The sequence below is a fragment of the Oreochromis aureus genome, linkage group 14, assembly GCF_013358895.1.
Source record: "Oreochromis aureus strain Israel breed Guangdong linkage group 14, ZZ_aureus, whole genome shotgun sequence".
Lineage (NCBI taxonomy): Eukaryota > Metazoa > Chordata > Actinopteri > Cichliformes > Cichlidae > Oreochromis > Oreochromis aureus.
Window position 1 is genome coordinate 16731174 of NC_052955.1, and position 23489 is coordinate 16754662.

The 23489-nt window shown below is 42.4% G+C and overlaps 1 protein-coding gene across 1 annotated transcript in view; it reads right to left on the reverse strand.

The window, feature by feature from the left end:
* Window positions 1-7988: 7988 nt before the first annotated feature.
* The window catches only part of clptm1 (CLPTM1 regulator of GABA type A receptor forward trafficking), a 36344-nt gene continuing 20843 nt past the window's right edge, over window positions 7989-23489 (reverse strand). Inside the window, exon 15 of the transcript XR_005608111.1 lies at window positions 7989-8012. The gene's annotated coding sequence lies outside the window, so the exon portion shown is untranslated. The remainder of the gene's footprint in view (window positions 8013-23489) is intronic.

A 23489-nucleotide genomic window follows, 5' to 3' on the forward strand; every position in this document is an offset into this window, starting at 1 on the left:
GTAATAAGTATGTAAGTATGTAATCACTGCCAGTTTGTTAAAGCTACATGAGAGGAAATAAATATACAATGGCCTGTCTATTTCCTGGAAGGTGGACTGTGCGGAAAACCGCGGGAGACTGGTTTCTCTTAGTCCCGCCATTTTCTGTTTTCTTTCGGACATTGAGGTGGGATTGTGTACTTTCTCTTTGTGTAGAGGCTACGCCTATGCTTGAAGCCTCAGAGGTGTTTGTTAACGGGGGTGACGTGATGTCACTGGTATGCATGAATTAATTAAACAGTCCAATAACTCCAGCAGTACTTATCTTGTCCTTTTGGTCTTTATTCCAACATCATTTTAATATAACAGCGCAGCGGTCACAAACTGTTTGCCTTCTTACGATTAATAACACACCTGACGCTGATTACGTGCATCTACCTTAAATACCTTGACATAAACCTACCATACAGAAACTAAAAGAGGTGACCTCTAGCGGCAACATAAGGTATTAACCCAAAAATGGCTCCTACACTTTGGGAAGGAGAAAAAGAAGGGGGGGGATAAACACGTTTTATCTTCAACAAAACAGCTGTTTAGTACTCTGCAGTGATTCAGTGTAGTGGTCCATTGCTATGCATTTTTATTAAGGTCTATTTAGCTGTGCTCTTGTATTTTTTGGGAGGTAGTTGTGTGTGTTTGAGGTTTTGCTGTATATTCCATTTGAGATGTTTTCTTTCACATTTTGAACTCAGAGTCAACTATTTTCTTTCCCCCTTTAAATGTACTGTTTTCGATAATCAAAACAACAACAAAAATCTGCTAAAGCATGACAGATTTTCCCACTTTTGGTAGGGGGGAGAGGGACAGTTTCTTTTAGTTTTGCTTGTGCTATGGACTGGGAAACACCGTTGTTGGGTCTATGCTCTCAGAGCCCTCAGTACTGAATGTGGTTGCAAAATCTGATGTCAAAGAACCTGTGTGTTTTAGAGGGGATGGCTGTGACACATGCAGTGTTTGGGAATGGGGAAAATGATGATGGCCTTTTTAAAAAGAAAAGGGATACCAGTAGCAGAACAAGCTGATGAAGTGCCAAGTAAACTTGCAGGGAGGGTATGAGAGATAATCAGGATGGGCATATGTAGTAAGCCATCTATATGTCATGAGGGGGGCCCAGAGCCCATTTTTGAGATCTAAAAGCAGCACTTCATTAACACTGCCTGTTCAAGCATGCCTTTAGCAGATTTTTATGCAACATTATCCAACTTAGGTGAAAAGCCTGTTGATTACTGGCTCAGGTTGAACAGCGCTATGGAGGTGACAGAAGACTGCCTTAAAAGACAAATTAAGTCCTTTGCATATCTGACAAAAGAGCTGACTGCTATGTTTAACCGTCACTCCCCGGACTCAGAACTGTCTCCTATTTTCAAGTGCAACTCCTTGCAGCGGTGGACAGTTGCTGATGTGTACGAGAAGTTGCTGGAGCATGGCAAAGATCAGAAGTGTGCCTCTCAGCTTAGTGCAGCCACTGCCTTTTAGTTTTTAGCGACAGTAGGTGAGTCCCAATATGACCCATATTTCAGAACACACACAGACTAAAACAGAATGATGAACTGCTCAATGAAAACGTCACCCTAGGTGGCAAACTGTCAGCTAAAGCGATGCTTGACGGTGGCTCCATGGCCTGCATCCTCAGCATCAATGTAATGCCCCAATTTTTACGTCCTGTAGCGTTGGAGACCTCGACCTTCCAACCCACTGATGTCGTCCTGATTGGTTGTGGTGGTTCAAGGACAGTTCCAACAGGTGTGTGGGACATTACCGTTGAGGTGTATGGGTGTAAAGTTGTTCTGCCAATGATGGTGGTTGCAGGGCAGAGTGAGGACCTTATTCTGGGCAGCAACCTTATAATGCATCTGGTTAATCACCAGAGGGAAGAGGGAGATTTAGGAGAGGACCACAGTAAGAGCCTGAATGCTGAAGAACTGACTAATAAAAATCTGATAAACACAGCTGTTGCATAGGCTGAGGTGGGAGCTGTCCTCCAGGGCCATAGTAAACACAAGTCAAGAGTGTGGCCACATGCTCTTCTCCTGCCTCTCTCAAACTGTGCTTACACCGAACTGGTCTGACTCTGAATCCTTTTTACAAGATGACCTAGTGAGACACATGATGATGTGCTGTGCAGAGTGATCCTCTATGTGGAAAGGGGGCAGAGACCATCAAGGAGAGAGTGGGCCAAAGAAGCGACCGATACAAGGAGACTCCTAAAGGCTTGGGACAAGTTGACCGTAAGAAATAGTTTACTGTATCGAGTCTCTAAGACCTACCTGTATGTTGTTCCGCCAACCGTGCATCCTGCTGTACTGAAAGGTGCCCATGATGAAGCAGGTCACCAGGGCCAACAAGGAACGGCGCTAAAGTATTTTGGGAGGATTCAGCAAACAAATCAGTGGATGTGTTTGTGGTCATAAACCACTTTCCAAAGATGGCTCAGGCCATTCTAATCAGCCCTAATCAGTCTGCTAAGGCAGTAGCGCACAAACTCTGGCATAACTACTTCTGCATCTACGGCTTTCCAAAACACTGACCAGGGAGCTAATGACCCCTGCTGACTGCAAGTTTCCCCAACCTTATAAACAGTACATTTGCACAATAACTGAAACTAGCCCACTGAATGAACAGTGAGTTGTGAGGTCAGGTCCTTGATCATTAATATGCATCCAGTGGTGCACAAACTGGGTGTCATCAGGACGCCACAACATAGAACGAACACCATCCCCATAGACACAGCAGCCAGGGAAGCAGAAGAACATCACATCAAGAAGGCCCTGAGTAAATGTGGTTATCCTAGCTGGACATTTGTCAAAGCTGGGAAGGCACCTAAAGAAAGCTCCAGTTCATCCAGGAGAGAAGGACAACTGCTGCCTAAGCGAAAACCTGTAGTGATCCCGTATGTGTCAGGAGTATCGGAACAGTTGAGATGCATTTTTCTAAACACAGGGTCTCTGTGGCTTTCAAACCCCAAAACATGCTGTGCCAAAAATTGTTCCACCCCAAGGATCGGGTCCCCCGACACAAGTAATATAGTGTACGCTGTTAAGTGCCAGGAGGATTGCCAGGATTTATACATCGGTGAAACCAAACAACCTCTGGCGAAGCGGATGGCACAACACAGAAGAGCTAACTCGTCAGGCCAGGACTCTGCAGTCTATTTACACCTACAGGCCAGGGACACTCTTTCAATGATGAGGATGTACACATCCTGGACAGGGAGGAACGCTGGTTTGAGCGCGGAGTCAAGGAGGCCATTTACGTGAAAAGGGAAAAAACATCTCTGAATCATCTTACAATGGAGCCATTCCCCAACTCTCTGTGAATGGTACTCATGGCCATTGATCAGTGGTCTTTGATCAGTGTTTGTTGAGCAATGAACATCACAATTTGCATACTAATGATCAAAAAACTGACATCCCAGCCCATTGTTCATTCAGTGGGCTGGTTTCAGTTATTATGCAAATGTGCTATTTATAAGATTGGGGAAACCTGCAGTCAGCTGAGACTGAAGAAGTCACTTTGATGAGTGACGCAACTTTTCTCCCACTGAAAACGTCCAGATGAACAGAATCAAACTTCTGCGATTTGCTTACCTGGATGACTGAGCATGCATCAAGACAAACCAGAGACTCATTGTCTTCTTTAAAAATACAACAAAACGCAGAGTCAAGGAGTTAATTTTGGCCGGCCTGTTATAGAGGGGGAAGCAGAAACTGGTTACACTAACATCATACACCTGCCAAACTGACAGGAATCTAATTTAAATGGTCAGATGATGTTAGAAAAAAAAAAGGTTAGCTGAGGGTTAAAAGAAAGGTTTGGAGTGTCTCTTTTGTCAGTGTAAATTTGTTTTACTGTATCCAATATTTTGTGCAGCAGTTATTGTGACCTACTTCAGTTCTCATGTGCCAAACATGACCTCAGTTTTACATGTCACAGAGGTGGTCTTGGATTATATGGAAACCGAAAGCCTAAATCCACAGAACTATTAAGTCTTTAAACTATGCAAATGATTTGGTACCCTTTTTACTGTTAATCTGTTAGTCTTTCTACACCTAGTTTCCCTCTGAAGTATTCTTGTCGCATAATTTTAAGACTTCCCTTTTTTTATTTTCAGTGTACTGGCCACCCCCGTGAGGCTAGACTCCAAAATATCAACCCACAGCAACTAATGACTCAATATAGAACAGTCTATAATTAGCACTATTTTATAATTATATGTTTATCACTTTAAGGTTTCCCCCTCTTGAATCATAATATTTTTTTAAACTTCTAATCAAAAAACTTGAGCCACATCTCATTTCTATACATTTTGCTTCCAAAGAGCCAGACTTTCTTGTAATTTTTTTTTTTTTTAATCTCTTGAGCAACAGTCGTTTAGGTTTTCTGAAGGTCTTTCAAAGTTTTCTTTGGACATTGGCTGCTTTTACATTTATTTTTAGCCCAGTCCATACCTGACCACTGACCTACTCTAGTAAGCATAAACTAACTCAAGGATGAACCAGTGCTATGTCTACACATAACAGCTTAGCAAACAACCAGTTTCAAATTGTATTTTTGTGCACATTGTTACTAGCAGCCTGTCACAAAAACACAATTAGTTTCATTTCTTTAGCCAAATCTACAAATCTAAGGAAACTGAAAAAAGTTGAGGAGAAACAAATGTGTGAAGAAACGAAGGGCAGCTCAAGACTTTGCACGGTACTCTACATATTTTGTTGGCTTGTTCCTAGGGGTGGGTTTATAAAAATCGATTTCCTGATTCAAATTGATTTTAGCTTGAATAATGCAATATCGATGAATTAAAGCCTGAATCAATTTTTAAATATACATGTATTTTGCCAAAAAACACCAGAATCTCTGGTTAAAGCTCATGAAACTATTTCCGGCAAACAGCTAAAACAGCAAATGATTAAATAGCAGGTAAGCAGATTTCGCACAAAGATGTACACACAAAGCACAGATCATCCCCATTCACCCAATGACTCGTAGACGAAGGGTCAAACATGAAACATGCTTCACGTTTAAAAACATTGGCCGTTTCTCAATATGCGTACTTGTGCATACTTGCGTTCTCGTGTACTCGTGATACGTCATCAGTCGGAGACCAAGTACTGTTCCAATTCGAAGTACGCATCAAACCGAGAACGCGAAAAAGTCCCGGATGTGTTCTTGCTCCGCCCGTTTTATCGAGCATGCATCGGTGGTGACTTGTGTGGACTTGGTACAGCTAAATATCCCAGAATGCATTTCGTCCGAAACTCAGACAAAGGCAGTTTCTCAATTCTCAAGTACGTGAGTCCGTACTCCCGTGCGTTCTCGGCCAGTACGTACTCGCCGAGAATGCGAGTACGTACTCACGTACTTGAGAATTGAGAAACGGCAATAGTCACAGATTCTCTTACTCTTGGTTTTGCTTCCACCACCATAAAATTGCCCTTCCTGTACAGCTCTCTCTCTCTCAGTGTACTTCAGGACCAGTTTACCATCAAAAATCTCTATTTTCTGCATTATTTGCTTGCTTATTACGCATCAGTCTACCATGTGTACAGTGCTGTCACCCGCTGTTTGGTTTTTTGTTTTTTAAAAATGACCTCTGACAAGAAAATCTCATTTTTGCTGTTCAATACCAAAGAAATTCAAACTCCAAATTACAAAGCGCTTAGCTATGTCTCTAATAAAACCTCTGTGGCTGTGCTCTGCTTCACTGCAGCAGCATCAGGCAATGTTCATATGTTTATTAATGGTTTTTTTTTTTAGTTTTTAATCTATTGTAGAATATTTTTAAGGGGGTTATCTGCTATAAAAGCCAGGCCAGGAAAATCTCATGTTTTCCTGTGTTTTATCCTCAGCAACTTCACTGTCTGAGTCAAAGTTCAATCAAATCTAATCAAGACCTTGTAAATCTAAATCAAATCAGTTATAAAAATCAGTGACGACACCCAGCTCTACTTGTGTGTCCTCAACTCCAATCTGTGACCTTGAGTTCTGGATGTTATGATGGCTGTTCTTGGACAGCACAGACACAAAGAGTTACTGGCTGAAAATTGGACTCAACTCCTAACACAAAGATGAAAGAGTTCAGTAGTGTTGTTGCGATGTTAGCACAAACTGTATTTTCTGTAACAGCAATAGAAATTAATGTGCAAAATGAAGTGTCATGCAAAAATCTTGTCCTAAAGCCCAAAACAAATATTTAAAAGGTATCAAAGATAATAAAAATGAGATTTGCAAATTACCTATTGCTAAACAGTTTGACATCGGTAATATTAACATGAGGCTGTACAGTTTGAGGAAAATACAAAAGAATGCATCAGTGACTGAAAAACAAAAAATTAAGTCATTGACAATATTAATATATTTATATTAATACCAACAAGGCTGTTATTTTTATGTTCAAGTTTAGAACATTAACTATTTGTTTAAAATTCAGGGTAGTAGTCGTCATCTCGTGGGTAACGTCCTGCACGGTCATCCAGTCGCCACCTCGCTTCTTCACCAACCTCCATGGTGGCTCAGGATCTTTCCAGTTTCCTGTACTACTCACCCGTTTCCGGCCAAGCCGAAACAGAGTGCTCACATGGAATGAAAAGGAATCTGCACAAAGCACAGAAGCTGCACTTGGCCTCTTTTTCCTCTGTATAAAAATAATAAAAGTGGCATAACTGCGACCAGTAGCGGTTTTAGATACGGGCAACACGGGCGGTTGCCCGGGGCGGCATCACGGGCATCGGCAAAAAAAATGCTGCCCCGACATCAGCCAGCGCATATTGGGAATGGCATAGGCACCGATCGGTTTTCTATCGCCCATTTGCTGGGAGTAAGGGCGCTCTCCGTTTGCTAGGCGCGCCTGCTGCTTGCGGCACAGGGAGGAAAAGGCCGGGCGGCTGGCGATTCTCTGGCTGGCTGGAGCAGCATTTAATAACCAACTCGCAAAATAAAACAAAATAAAAACAAACCAACAAACACGAAAACACCAGAGAGTATGATACAGACTTATAATTTGCACAGATGTTTTTTCGAAATTCAATACGCGAAAAGTGAGCGCGAGAGCCCTCGGTGCGCCTGCTCGCTGCTGAAGTCAAAGTAAACTTTATTGTCATCTCCGCTACATACAGTCCAGTATATAGAGGGACGAGACGACGAGGCTCCAGTTACAGCAGTGCAAGTAAACAAACAATAAATATAAGAAGAGTAAGAAAATAAATATACACTTTAGGACTAGGGGTAAAGGGATCAATAACAATTTATAATTTACAGTTTGATGATCTCACACACAACCTGTCGACAGGGGAGGGGGGCTGGCTGCTTCCAGATAGAGCACATTTCATACATAATGTTGTAAATCCAAGCCCATTATGTATTCATGATTTGAATCCTGGGTTGTGTGAAATCCCACAAATAAACCCTATACAAAGTGAATCTGTGAACTAAGGTGTAGGTCTGTTAGGTTATGTTGTGGTGATCCTCGAGTTGGGGGATTTGTGTTCATACTGGAGTGCAAAATTAAAACAAATGGAAGATGGACAAGAAAAGTTCAAAGCCATCAGGTGCTCAGTTTAGAAAAAAGAGAAAAGAAGAGGAGGAGAAACGAGCAAAAGGCCAGAGGAGGGAGTGTTCGCCCGGGGCGCCAAACAGGCTAGGACCGCCACTGACTGCGACCTGTTCCCCTCCCAACATCTACTTCCAGACACCGTTACCCTCTGAAGTGGGAAAAAAAGAAGAATCATACATATAAAATCATACAAATCATACAGAATACAGTACATCACGTTTTGTTTTACTTCAGTTGAACTGCGAAACAGAGGGCAGGGATGGGTGGGAGCAGAAATAAGAATTTACCAAGTCTACACTGAATATGAATCTCTGTGCATCCACAAAGAAACCAGAGGGAACAGCTGAACTGCATTTTATTTTGGTAGCGGCATCCATGACAGCTGAACAACAACTCCACTCTCCATGCCCACTTTCCACAAGTCCTCTTCACTCCAGCAGTGAGAGCCGGGGAGGAAGATTAATCATTCTTCTTCTCCCCCTCTGGTTTGTCTGTGATTGCAGCGGAGGCGGCATCTTGCGTAGGGGCTGCTGTGTTCTGGGCGTGGTCTACTCCGCTGGTACCGAACTCATTGAACCTATTGGGATCGACTCGATAGATCCAGCGTTGGTAAAGGTAGATGAAGAACACCACATCTGCAGGAGAGGACACAGTTTGGTCCAGTGAGAAACGAGCCCCAATCAAACTTTTTTAGTGCTAAATAAATAAAACTGAATTGAATTGAGACCAATATGTCACTTATGCTGGGCGCTGGGCGCTGGGCGATTTTTGGCCCTTTTTGAGACGATTTTTCAGTTGTTCGACCGTTTTGGGGATCGGGCCAAGTTTCGCCTTAATCGTGTGTCGTGCATCGTGTAGTATACATGGGGTAACGAGAAGCGATTAAAACCTCACGACCATCAATCGTTTGGTCGTAAGAAAATCAAACTTCTTTGAACTCCTGTCGGCCGTTGTGAGGGTGTCAACGCAGCCTCTCACACTGCGCACGTGCAAACACAGAAATGAAAGTGAAAAGACGGAGCGGCACGGCAGTGCAGCGTGTGATCTGGACACCAGAGATGAAAGCACAATACGGTGTACATTTTAGGACATCGTCAGGTCTCAGGAAAAAAGTTGTCAGGTATCAGTCTCACACAAAAAATTGTCAGGTCTTAGAATCACACGAAAAAATGTCAGGTCTCAGGAGAAAAGTTGTCAGGTATCAGTCTCACATGAAAAATTGTCAGGTCTCAGAATCACACGAAAAATTGTCAGGTCTCAGACTCACACGAAAAATTGTCAGGTCTCAGAATCACACGAAAAAATGTCAGGTCTCAGACTCACACGAAAAATTGTCAGGTCTCAGGAAAAAAGTTGTCAGGTATCAGTCTCACATGAAAAATTGTCAGGTCTCAGACTCACATGAAAAATTGTCAGGTCTCAGACTCACACGAAAAATTGTCAGGTCTCAGTCTCAGATGGAGGCTGCCATCTTGCAAATTTGGAGTAGTGACTTGAGGTGGAGCGAATGTGTAACGCTCCCGCCCACACACCCGCTGGTGATCGCAAACACGCCCCCCTACACTTTTTACTTAGCCCGGCTGCTCGAGGTTTTTTTTTGCTGGTTTACCACGACTGACGACTCGTTTAATTAAGGTAAATACAACCATGTCACTGTTATATAAAAAAAAGACACACAGTTTATCGTCTTATAGTTCTAAAATCGCTCTGTTGTTAATTCGTTTGCTAGATTAGCCGCTAGCATACGCACTGTGTTGGAGGCTTGTTGCTAGCTAGTTAGCAATGCTACACACCTGCTACTCTAATAGTCTGTTATTGAAGGATTCAGCACTCCTTAGGGTTTTGTTATACATTTTTAGACAGCGATGAGATCATCTGCACACTCTACAGAGCCCCAGAGTTACTGTTAATATAAAAAATATAAGACTGTGAGTGTAATGGATCTAAAACTGTTTAAATCTTCAGAGCCCTCTACATCCTGGTAACATGGAGACTTTAAAAACATCAGCAGAACGTCTCAGTAATGTAGTCTTAATTTGTTCTTTTCATTTAATAATAATCCATATTATATCAACAGCTACATTCACCCTGGAGAGAAACTAGTGAGGGAGACCACCAGGACCAAGCTGGGTTTCCTGTGTCCAGAGGTTTGGAGAAACTTCTTCGCTTTCTTTCATCACAGCTGTCCTGTGCCAGAAGTTCTGTTGACCTACTTAAAAAGGCATCATTTAAGAAACACCAGGAACACTGAAGCTCATCGCGTTGATCAAGCAGGACTCATGATCTTCACCAGCAGCTCCCTCACAGGGAAATCTTCAGCACTCCTCCGTAGGCCCGATCCAGGAAATGGATAAACCCAGCATTTCATGAACACTGTGATGGAGACCTTTGGTTTGTGTAATGTTATAAATACTCGGATACTCCCCAAAGGCTCCAGACTTTTATATAAAGATATTATATTCAGTCCTGTAGAAAGTTATATATTTAAAAATATGTGATCCTCTCTGGTCACTCTGGTATGAATAACTCTGAATCACTTTACGGTAAATAACACACAATCTGCAAAAAACTGTGAAAGAATTCCAGATCACAAGTTTGTAGTTCAACATACTACAACATTCAACATGATGACCTTTGACCTTCATCAGGTTTTATTTAATTGTGTTAGACAAAATCTCATATGCTCTTCATGAAGCTGAGTACATCAAGTGTTTAAAACGGAAGCTGTGCAGGTCTGAGATACAAACTGAGGTCCTGTTAATGCTGATATATAGTGACACAGTTACATGAGTGATTAATCCTTTTGTTTTTTTTGTTTTTAACTTTATCAATAAAGCTGCAGCTTTCACTACAGCACGTGTGGTACTTTAACCTTTGTACTGTTTTCATCAGTTCATTTTGCAGTTAACATGTTGGATGATCTGTCTGCTGTCACTCGATGGGGCTGAGGTCTGAATCTGAGGGCAGCTCCTGTAATCACAAAGAGAACAGAACCATCAAACTCAAATATAAATTTTATCCTCAACATTGAAATAAAGCTGATTCTTCTGTCCTCACACACTCAGGATCTGAAGTTCTTCTCTTACATTTTTTCAGTATTACAGTAGACTACAGTACTTTAATCCATAGTTCCTGATTAATGAGGAGTTACTGAAGTACAAGCTTTTAAAAAGATGTTACTGTCTTTACAGATGTGGCAAGAGACTGAAAACATGCTGTTGTTTGCATACGTTTAATATTCAGCTCTGCACAGGAGCTGAAGCAGGATGCAGCCTGTTGCTTTTACAGTATAATAAAAGTACAGTAACAGTAATTAGTGACTGAGTAGCCCGGGGCGTTTCTCTTGATTTCTTTAGTAAATGCATTCACCTGCACAGATTAGCTAAACGAACCCTGACATCTTAGCTAGCTAGGTCTCAGGACCTAGCTAAGGACGGTAGTTACGGAGTAGATTACAAACACATGCTTACAAACACATGTAGCTTACCGAAACAGTGCAGCGGGGCCTCGGGTCCTTCTGTCAGGTAGTCCAGTTTACTGAAGAACACCTCAGGCTGTCAGGTTAAAACACTCGGTCGTGTTTTCGAAGCGTAAACGCTGGCCCGCCTCTCAGAGCCTACGCTCTATCTGCTATTCCCGAACAGAGATACGCAAGTTTCTCCGTGACTGCAGCTGTCACTACAGTCATTGGTGGGACGTGACAACAGCGCCGCCTGCAGGAAGATTTTCTCTCTGTCTGATTGCTCGTGTTCTGAGACCTGACATTTTTTCGAGTGATTCTGAGACCTGACATTTTTTCGTGTGAGTCTGAGACCTGACATTTTTTCGTGTGATTCTGAGACCTGACAATTTTTCGTGTGAGTCTGAGACCTGACATTTTTTCGTGTGATTCTGAGACCTGACATTTTTTCGTGTGATTCTGAGACCTGACAATTTTTCGTGTGAGTCTGAGACCTGACATTTTTTCGTGTGAGTCTGAGACCTGACAATTTTTCGTGTGATTCTGAGACCTGACATTTTTTCGTGTGATTCTGAGACCTGACATTTTTTCGTGTGATTCTGAGACCTGACAATTTTTCGTGTGAGTCTGAGACCTGACATTTTTTCGTGTGAGTCTGAGACCTGACAATTTTTCGTGTGAGTCTGAGACCTGACAATTTTTCGTGTGAGTCTGAGACCTGACATTTTTTCGTGTGATTCTGAGACCTGACAATTTTTCGTGTGAGTCTGAGACCTGACATTTTTTCGTGTGATTCTGAGACCTGACAATTTTTCGTGTGAGTCTGAGACCTGACAATTTTTCGTGTGATTCTGAGACCTGACATTTTTCCGTCTGAGTCTGAGACCTGACAATTTTTCGTGTGATTCTGAGACCTGACATTTTTCCGTCTGAGTCTGAGACCTGACAATTTTTCGTGTGAGACTGATACCTGACAACTTTTTTCCTGAGACCTGACACCTTTTTTCCTGAGACCTGACAATTTTTCGTGTGAGACTGATACCTGACAACTTTTTTCCTGAGACCTGACAACTTTTTTCCTGAGACCTGACGATGTCCTAAAATGTACACCGTAGCACAACTTGTAGAACTTTGGCAAGCTCATCTGAGCCTTTTCGATGTGGCCTCACAAAATTATTACAACCACAACAACCGTGAAAATAGTTGGATGGACTGATCAATGTTTTCATTAGCAATTTAGCAAAGTTGATGATGGTGGTGTGTGTGTGTGTGTGTGTGTGTGTGTGTGTGTGAGAGAGAGAGAGAGAGAGAGAGTGAGTGAAAGACAGAGAGGGAGAGCGAGAGACAGATTTTGTGTTATAACCTTCATGTTATGGACGGACAGTGTGAGCACTCAGGTCGCATCAGAGCATCTGGCCGTATAGTGTGAGACCATGCATCATGACCTACGAACTTCTATCCCCTGCAAGTCAATCGTACAGTTTGAGCAGGAGCTGAATAACGCGACTGGGAAAAAAAAAAAAAAAAAAAAATTGCAGTGTATGCCCAGCTTTAGAAAGCATCAAAAATGGGTGAAGCACTGGCATCATCTCCCATCAAAGCTGAACACGCTATGACGGCAAAAACTGCACTGCAAGCAGAGAGATGATAACGTATTCACGTACAGTAGAGGACCAGTCAGACCATCACTTATAAAGAAACAAATATGCTCACAATGCAGTGCAAACTCATCTGTCTTTGTTTGTTTTAAATGCAAGATTTGCTTGTCACCTGATTTGGTTACTACATGCTTGTAAACCGACAGTTGCACAACATCCTGCACATGTATACAGACCAGTATTACCACAGCCTGTTATTTTAAAGTGAGAAATCTTAAGTACAAGCGTCCCTTGTGGCCGATTACTGCTTAGTTTTCTATTCTTCTCACAAGCGAGAACGTTTAGTTTCATTTTGTTGTAACTGATATAAAGATAACCTAAGCCTTCTTGCATACAGAATTCCCCTTGCTGGAAAGTCCAAATGCAACGTTCAATAGTTATTCCAGTAGATAGCAAAGTTAGACAGTGAGTTTAGTATAAACCACACCTGTCCTCCTAGTTTAAGTGAATATATGAATTCACCAACACTCAGTGTAGAATATATTTGACACATCTTTCCACTCCACCCGTTTTCTTCCTCTTATCCATATCAGGGTTGTGTGGGAGCTGGAGCCCATCCCAGAGGCAGGGTACACCCTGGACAGATCTCCAGTCTGTCACAGGGCTAACACACTGAAACTAACAACCATTCACACTCACATACACAGCCAGGGACACTTATAATAACAAATTAACCTAACCCCACTAATTTTCTCTTTCCAATTATTTCACAAATCAAATGACAAAATGTTTAAGAGCTGGCTGCACGAGCTGATGAATGACATCTTTGCTGTTTCAAAGAGACGTGACAGGTCTCCATGATCGGCTTAGCAGCAACTAGGGATGGGTATCGAAACCCGGTTCTTGTTGAGAACCAGTTCCCACTGTTTCAATTGCCATTTTTGCAAACGATTCCCTTATCGATTCCAGTCGCCCCGAATGATGTCACCACGTTGCGGAGCGTCATTTACCTGGCAGGGCGCCTAAGCGGCTTAAACGCTCAAAAGTTTGGTCCTACTTTACGAGAACGGATGACAACAGGGCAACTTGCAATACTTGCAAAGTAGATATTTCATTTAAAGGAGGAAACACTACGAATATGCAAAAGCATTTGCTCACAAAACATGCGATAACCTTAAATGAATGTCGTGTTTTTAATTCCGCTCCGTACTCGTGAATCTCAACCGAGCAGCAGCGGTAACGTTTGCACGTCCTCTTCCGTTAATGTGGCAGGTAAATAATCAGCTAACAGTGCATATTATGTTAGCGCGATCTGCCTTATTACAAAACCTGCCATTACTGTGCGCTGCATTTAGGTGACCATGATGAGAGACAGACAGAGTCTGGCTGGCTCAGATGCTGGCAGTTCTCGCTGCAGTCTACCGGTAGCATCTCCTTTCAGGCCAGGATAGACGAATGTCACCGAGCAGTGACTAAGTTTGTCGTCAAAGGCTTGCACCCATTTGCCCCGATTTTCGGTAAGTGAATGTGTTTAATTGTAGGCAGGGACATTACTGGATATTCTTGTGTAATTGCTACAGAATAATTTATGTTATACTTTGTTATTGCTACAGAAGATTATTTATTTTATTATTTTACATTTACAATTTTTTTTCCTGGGGACCCTGTGACACCCCATTGAAGAGCCGTAGGCTGTGGATCTCTTAAGATCTCACTGTTGGGTTTGTAAGGCCATGTTACTCCTAAATTTCTGTCTTGTTCAAAGAGAAGATATAAAACAAAGTTCTAAGCTATTCGACCTTAGTGTTCTCTTTTTTAAAAAAAAGAATCGATAAGAGAATCGATAAAGAATCGAATCGTTAAACAGAATCGAAAATGGAATCGGAATCGTGAAAATCTTATCCTTAACCCATCCCTAGCAGCAACATCAGTGTCCTCAGTGCAGTGTAACGGAGTGAATATCAACCAAATCATTACTCCCAGTTTGGTTGTTACTGACTTGTCTTCTTGCTGATGTGAGCGCTGCTCTAAACCACTTTTTTGTGTCCAACTTAAAGTTAGCGAGTTAGCACAGACAGCAAAAGAAAATTCACATTCGTGTCGCCCACCTAACATCTAATTGACTGGCTGGCCACACAGTGTAGGTGGTAGCTGTTTAATTTGTGAAGCAGGGGGTTTTATTTAAAGGCTTCCTAACTGCAAAGTGTGTAGGTTTCAGTTTGCACAGCAGGGCTCAGTCCTTCATCACCAAACTGTATGAACTAACATGAACTGTGCAGCAGAAGTACTACAATTTAGGCTTTTTTTGTGTCAAATAAATATTTCAGTGACCTTTGTGGATGATGATTAATGATCACACAAAGTTCAAAACTGTGAGATCTAGTGAGTTAACACTAGGTGGAGTAAGATTATGACAAGCACAGGCTGTCACTGATCCCCCCCCCCCCAAAAATGGAACAATCTTCCAGTATGAGACAGTGATTCTACATTTTCTCTTTGATCAGTATTCTCCAGATACAAGAGAATAACTACTAATAACCAATAAAACCGCCCATGTTAGCTGCCACCATGCTAGACAATGAGTCAAATCTGAAACCACTTCCAGAAAAACACTCATTTTAAAACTACAAACTCAAAGCTGCTCCTTGAACACTGAATGAGGAAGAAAAATTATGATGTTTTAGGTGATTAACTTTCCCTGATTCTGCAAAAAAAGATGGAGATGACCATGGTGAATGCTTTAAGAAGAGGGAGGACCATAGCGTGACGTATATAAGTGAGGAAGGTTCACTCAGGATGACTACATTTGCAAGTTGGGAAATTTAGCCAATCAGCATCAGATGGTAGTCTCCAGGATGACTTTGGAGATCAAGAAAAGAAACCGAGTCAAGGCAGAGTCAAGCATTAAATGGTGGAAGTTGAAGAAGGAATAGTGTTGCACAGAGTTCAGGAAGGAGTTGAGAAAGGCTCTCTGTGTTAGGGAAGACTTACCAGTTTACTGGGAAAGTACTTAAGTGCTGAAGGGCACTGCCAAGAGGATGTTTGGAGTATCCTGTGGACAGAGGAAAGAGGACAAGCAGACTTGGTGGAATGAGGACGTACAGGAAAGTATTCAAAGAGGCTTACAGTGAGTTGTAAGGAAGGAGATATGGACTTGTAGATTGTAGGCTCTACCTTACAATATAAAGCGCCTTGAGGCAACTAGCGTTGTGATTTGACACAGTATAAATAAAACAGAATTGAATTATTGATTGGTTAAAGAGATCGCGCTGGAATGGATGTGGAGCGGGATGGAAATGTACTAACGAGTAAGGAGAGTATGAAGAGAAGGTGGAAGGAGTACTTTGAGAGAAAACAAGACAGAGGACGACAGATGCAGGACGGTTAGTGAATCAGAAAGTGCAGGGAGGAGGAAGTGAGGACAGCTATGAAGAGGATGAAGAACAGAAAGGTGGCTGGTCCTGATGACATAAGTGTGGAGATGTCTAGGAGAGAGGACAGTGGACTTTATGACCAGAAGAAGGAGGGAGACAGGAGGAAAAGTGAATCTACAGGGAGATTCAGATTTAGTGGAGGCTCATGAATGTAGTGAAGGAGGACATGCAGAAGGTTGGTGTGGCAGAAGAGGATGTTAGGGAAGTCCAGTACTGACTGACCTGGATTGCGAGGCAGGTACTTGAATGTAATGGGCTCGCTCTCCATCTGGTCTGAGATGCGACGCAGGGCCAGGTTGACTTCCACTTCCTCTGTGATGTCTTGGTCCTCGTAGGGCGGAGTCTTAAACACAATGGCGATCTGTCGGTGCACATCTGTCTGGGCAAACTCCCCGTTCGCCTTCCACGACCCTCGCCTGAAGATGATCTCTATGTCGTCTGAGGACCAAACACACAAAGCTCTTTATTATTCAAGAAACAGAACATGTTTGTGTAGGTTCTCATTCATCCAGGTCATGGGAGTATTTAACAAGAAGCTTCTTCAGTTCTGGGAGTCCCAGGTTTTATTACATTAGGGACCCCGTAATGGTCAGCACCTAGGCTCATGTGACCTTTGACTCCAAGGCCACCTTCCCGTTAGCCTTAAAAATCCTCTTAAGAGTTGCTAAAGTTTGACAAGAAAATTTTTCAGAAATGATCCAAAATACAAAGAAGATTAAAAATAAAACCTTTGTAGAGGAATCAAAACTTTTAATACTTTCATTTAAAGTAATTAGGTCACAGGAGTATTCGTCTTTTGGCCTCTATATTTAGGCGTTACCACCTGTAAACCACCTACAAATCCTCTTTCATCACATCTACACACCTCTTTGTGCTTTCTTCTTCTCTGACAGCATCTTTCTACCTGCACATGTCCAGACAAACTCAGTCTCATCTTTCCTACTTTGTCCCAGAACCATCCAACCTGAGCGGTCGCTGTGATGAGCTCCAAATATTCTTTTTTAAATTACATTTTTTTAAATAGATTTAAGCAAGAACTTAAATGGGTGAGACAACAGAAACAAAACAAAACAAAAACAAAAGAAAAAAAACCCAAAAGGAAATACACAGTTCAAATACAAACAACAAATAAATAAATACCTAAGGGTACATGTATGTAATGATTAAATACAGTAAGTGAATGAAAAGTCTTTAATCCATTCAGAATATAAATAATAATAATAAATAAAAAATATGAGTAATAAAGTTATGAATAAAATTTAAAAAAAAAATTAAATATAAAAATAATAACAATAATAATGATAATAATAATAATAATAATATTTTAAAGGGGGAGGGCGTAAGGAGATCTATCAATCAGGTGCGAAAGACTGAAGAGAATAGAAGAATGTTAGGAAGGGACGCCAAATATTATATAAGAGTTGCCTTTCACTGAATATCTAATCTTCTCCAACTTTAGAAACGACATGGTGTTGTTGAGCCACTGAGTGCTGGAGGGAGCTTTAATTGACTTCCAGTGAAGAAGAAGACGACGTCTTGCCATAAGGAATTAAAGCACATAAAGCACAGACACACTGAATTCATGTCCAATGCGCTTCAAAGTCCCGGCTGAGGGGAGAACAGAGACAAAATAAGTCTGTGAGGACAGAAGAGCAACATTAATAGAATAGAATAGAATAGAACAGAATTCAACTTTATTGTCATTGAACATGTCACAGGTACAGGGCAACGAAATGCAGTTTGCATCCATCCAGAAGTGCTTTAGCCGTGATATAGATATATTACAATATATATTAGCAATAATATAGATATGTAAGTATATTACAGAAATGGGTCTATTATGGTATGTTATAATGTACATGGTATGAAGTATGTTATGAATATTCTATAACTATAAGTATGTACAGGCTGTAGTGAGTACAAGCTATGTACAGGCTATGAACAGGATATAAATATGAAAAAACTATACAGAAATATGAGATATACAGTTATACAGAAATGTGAACTATGCAAGTTATGAACAGTTGTAGGATTAAAAATTATCGTATGTACAGAATGATTATTTACACAGAACTATACAGTAGTGCAGTTAAGATAAGTGAGATATGTGGATAATTTCTACAGAAGCTATATAAAGTGCTAGTGGTTGTGAGTGGTGGTTCAGTCCATGTTATTATTGTGTGTTTGAGGGTACAGTTGTCCATTGTGTGTGTGTGTGTGTATGTTCAGTCCATGAGTTTAATGTGGGTCAGATGTCAGGAGGCAGAGTTCAGGAGTCTGACAGCTGTGGGGAAGAAGCTGTTCCGGTACCTGGTGGTCTTAGTCTGGAGGCTCCTGTAGTCAAAGGAGTTTGCAAAGAAAAGCGTCTGGACTTCTTTAAGTTAAGTTAAGTCCAGACGCTTTTCTTGGCAAACTCCTTTGACTACGATGACCTGGATGACTGAGAATCTTCACAGACATACGAGGCTCCTGTAGCGCCTCCCAGAGGGCAGGAGGGTGAAGAGTCCATGTGATGGGTGACTGGGGTCTTTGATGATTTTCCCAGCCCTTTTCAGACACCGCTTCCTGTAGATGTCCTTTATGGCAGGAAGTGGTGCTCCGGCGATGCGTTGGGCAGTTTTCACGACCCTCTGCAACGCCTTCCGGTCCGAGGCAGAGCAGTTCCCGTACCAGACTGTTATACAGTTGGTCAGGATGCTCTCGATGGTGCAGCGATAGAAGTTCACCAGGATGTCTGAGGACAGGTGGTTCTTCCTCAGAGTCCTCAAGAAGAAGAGGCGCTGGTGAGCCTTCTTGACCAGCTTGGAGCAGTTGGTCGTCCAGATGAGATCCTCGGAGATGTGGACTCCCAGGAACTTGAAGCTGTTCACACGCTCCACAGCCGTCCCCTTAATGTGGATGGGTGGATGTGGGTCAGCATTCCTCCTGTAGTCCACAATGAGCTCCTTAGTCTTCTCGGTGTTAAGCAGCAGGTTGTTTGTGTCGCACCACTCAGCCAGACGATCCACCTCCTCCCTGTAGGCGGTCTCATCGTTGTCACTGATGAGGCCAATCACCGTGGTGTTATCTGCAAACTTAATGATGGTGTTGGAACCATCAGCAGGTCTGCAGTCGTGGGTGAAGAGGGAGTAAAGGAAAGGGCTCATCACACAGCCTTGTGGTACACCGGTGTTCATTGTGATTGTAGATGAGCAGCGGTTATCCAGCCGGACATGTTGGGGGCGGTTGGTCAGGAAGTCCAGTAACCATTTGCAGATGAGGGAACTGATGCCCAGGTCTGTCAGTTTCCTGATGAGTTGTGAGGGGTGGATTGTATTGAACGCTGAACTGAAGTCTATAAACAGCATTCTGGCGTAGGTGGTGTTGTTGTCCAGGTGTGAGGGGACAGAGTGCAGTGCGATGGACACTGCATCCTCTGTGCTCCTGTTCTGGCGGTATGCGAATTGGTGGGGGTCCAGGGTGGGGGGGAGACAGGATTTGAAGTATGCTAAGACCAGCTGCTCTAAGCACTTAGTGATGATGGGGGTGAGTGCTACTGGGCGGTAGTCATTGAGGCTAGATGGGTTGGAGTTTTTGGGTATCGGGACGATGGAGGTGGATTTGAAGCAGGCCGGTACCACAGCGTGGGCCAAGGACACATTGAATATGTCTGTGAGCACTCCTGCAAGCTCCCCACAACACGCTCTGAGAACACGCCCGGGGATGCCATCAGGACCTGCAGCCTTGTGGACATTGATCCTGCTCAGCACCGCCCTACATCGGTGGGGAGAGAGTCAGAGGTTGGTGGTCTGGCGTCATGTCTGTTTTGGTTGTGGTTGTGGGGTTCCCTCACTCAAAACGAGCATAAAAGTTGTTGAGCTCGTTGAGGAAGGAGACATCAGAGGATGTGGGGGAGGGTTTGGTGGTCCTGTAGTCTGTAATGGTCTGGAGTCCTTGCCACATGCGTCGGGGGTTGGAGTTGGAGAAGTGTTCTTCTACCTTCTTTTTGTAATGGTGTTTGGCTTTTTTGATGCCCTTCTTTAGATTAGCCCTGGCTGTACTGTAGGTGTGTGCATCTCCTGACCTAAAGGCGGTGTTGCGGGCCTTCAGGAGGAGACGAACATCCCGGTTCATCCAAGGCTTCTGGTTGGGGTTAATATTAAGGTGTGGCGTGTTGGCATACGGAGGTAAATGAAGCTAGGTGTAAAAATAAGGGGAAGTATTCAAATAAAATGTAAAGACACAACACAAAAATTTAAGTATCAAAACAGCAGGGAACGAAGGCGAATGCTCACCGGTGACGTCGGTTGTTGCGAGGGTTGAATGTGACAAAACAGATCCCTGTACCATTTGGACAATCTTTACCCACGAGGCAGTGGGGGTGAGGCCGGTGTGGGAGGTCTTTGGTCACCAAGGAAACTGTGACGTTGACCCTCTTTAAGCCGTCGATGGAACCCTGAATCTGAAAGAAAGAAAAGAACAAGATTTATAGAAAAATCCAGAATAAATTCAGAGCTGCTACCCCAGATAAAAGACTGATGGGAAAACGCACACATAAAAAGCCTGGAAAAACAGATAGAGAAGGTTATTTGGCTTTTATTTCACATTTTTTCAATGTGAAAAAAAGCCTGTTTCAATGTTTTCAGTTGCTCCAGGCTTTTTTGTGTGTGTTTCCCCCGCAGACATTTATCTGGGGCACCTGTCAGACTTTTAACAATAGTTTCTAGAAGGTCAATACAGATTTCCTGGTGCATTAAAATAAAAAATAAAAACAAAACTAAGTCCTCTCAGGTACTAGTTTCATCCAAAAATAATGACAGATTAACACCATTGTTCAATTCTATTAATATCCATTATGCAACCGGACATTTCCTTGACTAAACTTTACATAACCTGGTAACCAGCAAGTCAATGTGTGAATGATCGTGGCGTGTAGATGTGTGTGGGAGTGTTTCTTTAGTAAGCAGCTCGGGGATATACCTCCTTGTATCTAACTGCACTCGAGCTGGGATTTGTGGGGACTTTCTAATTGATTCAGACAAACCACATTTTTTTCTGTCTCCACCCATTTCAGACAGGAGGGGTCAAGTGAACAGAGTAAACAGGATCAGCTGTGGTTAAAAGTGCCTAACCATCTCTGAGATCTTGTAAATCCCTCTTCAGGGATTACCTCGCACTAGAAAGCTTGGGCAGAAAAGGCAGCGTAAAAAGATTATAATGGGAACAGACATGACATAACCTGTGCAGCTCATTCACTGAGAGAAGGCTAAACTTGTCTTCTAGCGCCCTTCATTATTACCCATCTAAATACAAATAGCCTTTCTGAGCTCCCCGCTGCCTGTAAACCACGTGCTTTCTGGTAGAAGCCGGACCTGCCAAGTTGCCTAACGGCTGCACTGTGCCACACAGCAAAAAAGCCAACCGTCTGCAGGCTGCACATGAATCATGCAGCACTTCATACCACCAACATTCAATCCTCACAACAGCCTCATTATGAGAGCTGCAGCCACCCCCGAGGAGGAGGAACAGACGCTTCCTCTGAACGTGTTTTATATCAACCGCCTTTCAATAATAGCACAAAGACAATATGGGAAATAAAACTACTGTTGCTAATAATAAACCGAGGGAAGAGCACAACAACCTGCCCATCTGTGTGACTGCTTTGCACAAACAAATGATAAGAAGAAAACCTAAAAAAAACCAATCAGAGGAGCCACAAGCAGATACATTTTTAACAGTTTCTTCTCATAAATATAATGTTTTAAGTTTTAGCTGAATCCATTAACTGTTTTAATGTTTTTGTTGCCCAGCTAAGATAAGAAAAGGCTAAAAATAAGAATACCATCATTATTGTTATCATTGTTTATTAGTCATAACCTTTCTCCAGAAAGCTTAGACTCCAGTTTCCTACCTGTTATACAGTCATAGCAGCCAAAGTGATTGAATATTTACAAAATAGGCGCATGTACTGACATTTATTTCTCTGGTTTTTATACAAATTAAGTATCAGGTATATTAATTAAGATTTGATCTAGTTAAATAGGACCTGGATCGAAGTAATGAGCACAAACTTTGCCAAGAATCTGTAACCCCAAACAGGCAACTTTCACGGCCCACACCTGACACCACCTAAAAAACACAAAACCCATATACCCACCTTAGACAAGGTGCCTTTTGCAACCAGCACCGGCTTGAATATTTGCGTTGGTTTGTGGATGGGGGTTGGCGTCGGGCAGGGGAGGCCAGTAGGTGGAGGTGGTGGTCCAGGTAGTCCAGATAGGGAGGCTGCTACCTGTTTACTTTCTGAGATATATTCTTGAATCAGCTCTGCATGAATGAATACAAACTGATGGAAAATCCAAAGTAAAAGTGCAAATGTTGTAAAAATCTGACACCGGTTTAGGGCAGCAGCTATTCTGTTTCTTTATGTTTTTGGATTAGAAAGCAGAAACACTTCCATTAACATCTTCCAAACCTAATAGTACAACCCCAAATCACAAAAAGTTGGGGCGATAAACTAAAGTTGGAACAGTAAAGTATTTACCACTTTGTAATGTTGCCATTCCTCCTTTTCACAACACTTAAAAGATGTTTAGGGACTGAAGAAAAAGTGATGCAGTGTTTCAGGTGTAGTTTTGTCTCACTCTTTCTGCAAACAAGTCTTAAGGTGGGCAACAGCACGGGGTCTTCGTTGTCGCATTTTACGCTTCAAAACGCGCCACACATTCTCTATTGGAGACAGGTCAGGACTGCAGTCAGGCCAGTCAAGTACCCGTACCCTCTTCCTCCGCAGCCAGGACTTTGTAATGTGTGCAGAATGTGGTTTTGCATTGTCTTGTTGAAATATTCATGGGCGTCTCTGGAAAACATGCCTTCTTGAAGGCAGCATATTGTGCTCCAAAATCTCTATGTACTTTTCAGCATTAATGGTACCATTACAGAAGTGCAAGTTACCTTTGCCAAGGGCACTGACAGAACCCCATACCATGACAGACCCTGACATTTGGGACCACACGGCATACATTTCTCCCCAAAAATACTTATTCATCTGACCACAGTACACATTTCTACTGTGTGATGGTCCATCCCAGATGCCTCCGGACCCAGAGAAGTCGACAGTGCTTCTGGACACAACATAGGAGATCGCGGTTGTTCAGCTTAGGCTTGCACCCTTGTCCGTTACGCACTGAAATTCCTCCAGGTACCTTGAATCTTTTAATTATGTTATGCACTGTTGAAGGTGAAATATTCAAATCTCTTCCTATCTTTCTTTGAGGAACATTGTTTTTACACATTTCAATCATTTTCTAACATATTTGTTGGCAAACTGGCAATCCGCAGCCCATCTTTGCTCTTAAAGTACTAGACATTTTTTGGATGCTGCTTTTGTACCAAATCATAATTACAATCACCTGTTGACATCACCTGTT